The sequence below is a fragment of the Ambystoma mexicanum genome, chromosome 1p, assembly GCF_040938575.1.
Source record: "Ambystoma mexicanum isolate Mex_15411 chromosome 1p, UKY_AmexF1_1, whole genome shotgun sequence".
Lineage (NCBI taxonomy): Eukaryota > Metazoa > Chordata > Amphibia > Caudata > Ambystomatidae > Ambystoma > Ambystoma mexicanum.
The window spans coordinates 1,099,969,859-1,099,975,858 of NC_090921.1; positions in this window are offsets into that span (position 1 = coordinate 1,099,969,859).

Below are 6,000 nucleotides of genomic sequence, written 5' to 3' on the forward strand. Positions count from 1 at the left end.
TTTAGAGAATATTCAGCGATTTTCATTTTTATTTGCTCTCGATCCAAAATAGTTCGTCTTGAGGCAAGCGATGTTCGTGTGCAGTAAACAGGGTGTTGGTTAACGGTAAAATAAGCTCTTCGGTCGCACTGATAATCGCATGGCTGTTCCAACAACGAGGCACTAGGCCACCACAACGGTCTGTATGTTGCATCTAGCCGTTAGTACCGCGTAAGGGCATACTTGTACTTGGCGATCGTCCCATAAAATGGTCAGGGTGGTAACGTTGTTCACGCGGAGAAGCAACTGGCGGTTAAAAAAGCCGTCCGCCGGTGTCTGGTACTCGTGACACATGCAGTAATGCATGATGTACCTGTTTGAAAAACATAAACAATGAAATTAGTCTCACCATCAGATCTTTATTAAAATTATTCATTTTATATATTCGCTCGGGAAATTATTTCATAGCTAGGACAGTGCAACTGGGTTTTAAACGTCAAGGGGGGGCTGTAGGATACTGAGACAGTCCATCAGTGCAGGGGTTGACAGGGAGTGCAGGTGGAGAGTGGAAGGGCCCAGGACCGAGATCGCAGACAGTGGACCAGTTGTAGCAGGGGAGAGGGAGAGAGAAAGCAGAAGCAAAGGTTTTGAGGTGCTTCCGTAAAAGTAGACGGTTCTCCCCAAGATAGTGCGCGGTACAAAACAATATGCCACATAGAACCAACAAGTACAACTTAACCCGTCTTTAAAGCTACTGTATAGTAATTAAATTGCGGTATAAACTCATCTAAAGAGTTACTTACATTATATTTGCATTTTCCATTGTGTCTGTGCGTAGGGCAGCCCCGAAATACCACTCCTTCTATGCCGACGTTATTTCTTCTAATGAACGAACATGAAATGGCTTTCGTTTCTGAAATTATATTCATTATCGTTTCTTACGTGGTCCCGGCCTGTCAAGGTCAAAATACAATAGAACCTTATACTGAGTCGTGGGCCATTCTGGCACCCGAGAAAAAATCAAAGCAGCTGACCTTCACTTTGAACGAGCACACATTCCTAGTTAGCTACATTCAGTGTAAGGCATTCTCACAGGACTTGAAATTTACACTCCATCTTTGCATTTTGTCTGCATGCTTTGCAGCCCCACAGAACCATAAATACGGAGACATTCTATATTTTTTGAAAAATGATTTATATTACTGTTTGGTTTAATTTAATGCGCAAATGAACAAGGTTGGATAGATACACATATTCAATGGGCCTGCGACATGAGGAGACTCGAGAGAACAGACAATCAAATTACAATCATTTAAACCGTGATGTGTATTTCTCAATGAGTTCTTCTTTAGGTGGACATGGAACAGAGGCAATGTTGGGTGGCAATGCAGTTGTCCCCTGCACAGGTTCGTTCACAACTCCATTTATGTGCCTATCTAGGACGTCAACAATAAGTTTCTCAATAAACTCATATTGCATATCCTCAAACACTGGTTTGATCACCCATTGTTTACTTCTTTTAGTGAAGGCCTTATTGTAGCGAAGCGTCCCTAAAGTTCCGGTCGTCCTACTTTGTTGACGGCCAACATTATGGTTATGTGCCAAGACCGCTAAAAGAGTCCGATTTATCATGCCCTCCATGCCAAAATGCAATCGTTTTGGCCTGTACTTTAGGCACATATTGTGAAACACCTCCAAATCTCCTGTGTGGCAGAATTCCGTGAGTCCCCTCAAAGCTTTTGTTATAGTTTTATCAAATATAATCTTTTCAATGGCTTTGTGAGTGGGTGATGAAGGAATAAACCACTTCTTCTTCCGTGCCTCCTCTGTGGACAAATGGCCATGTTCACAATTGTGGAAATGTTGGTTCGTGTTCCATCGGTGAACGTTCGTACAGTGTGGCATTACTGACCGCCATTTTTCCAGTAGAATTTCCAACGACCCTCCACATGTTTTTGAGCTCCACCAAAGATGGTTGCTGATTGACTTGGACCACTGTGAAATACCTTGCAATTCTTTTTTTTTACCTGCAGCCGACAATTTTTTATTGATTGATTTTGCAAGATGCCAAACGTCAAATTGGTGATTTATATTTTTGTACTGTTCTCTCATTGTCTTGGCAATTGAAACGTGTCTGTCCGTGGCTATCAGGTCGATCACCATTCCCCGCGATTGTAGTTCTTGCAATGATGCTACAAAGCCAACTTTCTCCATGGCCACTGAGGATGTACTTTGTGACACCTGCACGACCACCGAACTCACAATTTTCTTACTTTCCATGTCCTGAAAGTGGTAGGTGCAGTACTTGGCTGAAAATCCTGGGCTGTCGCACTGTCCATCACCGGCTAGCCTGAACCGTTTGCCCGCGAATGTACTATCAATAGACATTTTTTCCATTCTCCAAGCTTCGCTAATGGCTGGAAATAGATAATCGGTTTGGTATTTGTAGAACTGAGTTTCCGCAATGAAATGGATTCCCACAAACTGAAAGAAAGACTCTAATTTTTTAAAACTTGAACCACTAAAAAGTGCAGCCGCTGCACAAAGTAGATTGCCTGCTGGCAGTTGTCCCAGCATAGGTTGTGCAGACCATGAGAAAGGATGATATTTTGTACAGGTGGCATGTATTTTAAGGTTAGTGCCTCGAATTGCACGAGTCACATTAATGAATGGCTCCCCACATACTTCCCCACCAACCGAATGCCCACATTTCATCCGAATAATAATATCAATCAAACAACTATCGAATACAATGAATTTGGCCTCTTTCCTTATACTGTCACTCTGCATCCCAGCTGGTTCGGCCTGTAACGTTGAGGACATGTCACTCACATGAAAGGTAGAATCTCTGATATCGTCTTCCGCTATGTTCAGTGATATTGATGGTGTTTCATTGTCGTCCACTTCATTCTCTTCCATTGCAACATCTGTTCCTTCTCCGGAGATGGGTGAATAAAACAATTTCTTCAACTTTCTCGCGGTCTTAGTTTTTGCGGGTGTGGATTCTGTGAATTGATCTCCGACTGCATCCGAACTACCAGGAGGACATTCACTATCAATGGCTGGTGGTGGTATAGCTCCGTTGTCAATCACTTCATATTCTTCCCATTGGCACGATGCATCTCCAGTCTCAAGTCCCTGCCAAAAGGTTTGACAAGCAACATCTCTCGTTCGCTTCACTGTCTGTGTAGATCTAGTTCGTACACCCACTCGCAACTAGAGGACAGATTGGAAAAGGGATGTTCAGTTTAAACACAACTTACAGTATTGAACTATTAACAGTGAAAAACAACATAATATAGTGACCAGGACACTAACCTTCTTTTGCTTTCTTTTCTTTGAAACCTTCTTGCCTCGAACTTCAACATCAGGACGCTGTTGCTCCGACTCGTGTGTGCATGTCTCCACTTCCTCTTGCGCTGCAACGACTATATTTTCATGATAAGCACATCCATCACGCACTGACGCTCCATCAACTCCCTGAAACATAGAACTTACATTAGTATGTATAATAATATCGAAAACACAAAATGTACTTGGGGACCAATACCCACGTACATCTCAATAGCAAAACACGAATGAACGCTTTGTGTAGAACATTCAAACGACAATTATTCACGCATTGTTGATCTAGTTAGATGGAACTGTCAAGATCCATACCTCAGGCTCCTCATAGACTTCCGTTGATGATATTATTGAAGATGATGCTTCAGTGACTCCCTGAAACACAGTAATTGCATTAGTATGGTTTTCTATTTTGATAAAAAGAACAGAAACTTTGTGCAGGCGTGAACGGCTCATCTAAATAGACCTGCACAAATGATCAGTTGTCTAAAATAAATAATGGATATGTAAATATGATTCGATTTGCTCGATCGTTGGAAGTGTCACCACCCAGAGATCTGCATCAACTACTAGGGGTGATGTTCTTGTAGAAGAAGCTCCGTCATCTCCCTGAAACATAGTACTTGCGTTAATAAAGAAGGAAGTATAGCGGATGTAATCACGTCATATGATTTCGCTTGATCGAACTGTCAGTATCCATACCTCGAAATGCATAAGAACATCAAGGGACGATGTAACTGCGGTGCACACTTCTGCAAGCTGTTGCGCCGACCCGTAACTGCACGCTCCCCCTTCTTCTTGGACTAATGCTCCATCGACTCCCTGAAACATAGGACTTTCATTAGTAATGAACACAATATTGAAAAAAGAAGACACATAGGAGGGCGACGACAGAAGGACATATCAATGGCTAAAAACGAAAGAAACATTGTGTGTAACAATCACGCTACAAGAATGCAAGATCTGATGATCTCCATCGATGGAACTGTCCTGAAACGTACCTCGAGCATCTGAGTGACATCAACGGTAGTCGTCAATACGTTGGACTCCTCAGCATCTCCCTGAAAGACAGTACTTGCATTATTTTGGATAACAATAATTATAACTGAAAACAAAGACTAGAGGACGAGTACAAGGGTGTACCATTAGGTAAAATAATTACACGATAAATTAAAACTATTGATTTACATGCCTAAAACAAGTCAGTGGCAGAATAGCCAAGTAAGATTACCCGATAGGCGCTTGAAGTGGCTGATGACTGCAATAACGACACGGATGGAGAATCTTCCGCCTTCATATTGAGTGGATACATAAATGGGGAAATTATTGTTAGCTAATGCTACACACTACCGCAAGGCCGAGAGATAAATACGTAAACTTGACTCACCAGTGGAGGGATGTGGACGAATATAGTGGGAATAGCGGTTGAGAGCAATTTTCGCCTCGCTCGCGGTGTGTTCTTCTTTATTAGCAATGATGTGGAACACATGTCAGAGCTAAAGTGCCTGCTGCAGATGCGGTATCGATCACCCCTCTTGTCCGCAAAGACTTCTAGGACACTACTTTCAAGCTCAGACGGTGGATATCCGCAATATCGGACCCATTCTCTTATCTGATCTATTGTCTTAGGGAAAACATGCATTATAGTACCTTCAGATTTATTATGGGTCTTCGAAGGGCAACCGCCAATGGAACAGGCAGGCATTGTGGAAAGTTCTGAAAAGTAAAGATCAACAATTCTCTATGAATACCAATGTGTTAAAAAATTAAATGACACATAAAAGGCTCAATGCAAGGTTCGTTTTGGTTCTTGGAACTATACACGTTATTCACATGCAGATAAGTATTTGAATAACTTTAAAAAAAATAGAAAAATAATTTGACTAAACTCAGAACATGTGACTAGTTCCTTGCATGTACTGTCTTGAACGAAAAGAAATTGGACGCAAAATGATTATGGTACATGGCCTTACCTTGACGAACAAACAGTTAGATTCCGGGATCAGAGTAGTTTCTTGTCGTAGAACAGGGAGCAGTTCACAGGTTGCAAACTGACGAGTTTCCTCGAAGTGGTCACGGAAGTTCACAGAGACGAAGAGCAGATAACCAGCACCTTCACGGGTTGACTAGCAAAGCGCAAAGAAGTTCTCATTAGAAATATGAAGTGGGTTATAAAGAATTCGAAACAGGGGTGTGTTTGTGAATGAATGACGTGTATATGTCGTGGCATTATGCGGTTTGCAGGGGGCCGTCCAGCGTGAGGGGGGATGCTTGGCAGGAGACACGGGGTCTGGAGGTAGACATGGGAACAACAACCCATGCTCTATAGACCACTTTGAAGTGTACATGGTCTTTGGCACCTCTTGGCCTTTATCGCTCCCTGACAGCTCCACTTGCCAGCACAAGTACCCCGGTGCGAACTGCCTTTGATAGGGCGGGGGGTGGATTGGGGCGGTGGTCGTGCAGACAAGACACAGGAAGACTCGTGAATGGAGACACACTTATGTGGATTGCAGGGGGCCGTCCAGCGTAAGGGGGATGCTTGGCAGGAGACACGGGGTCTGGAGGTAGACATGGGAACAACAACCCATGCTCTATAGACCACTTTGAAGTGTACATGGTCTTTGGCACCTCTTGGCCTTTATCGCTCCCTGACAGCTCCACTTGCCAGCACAA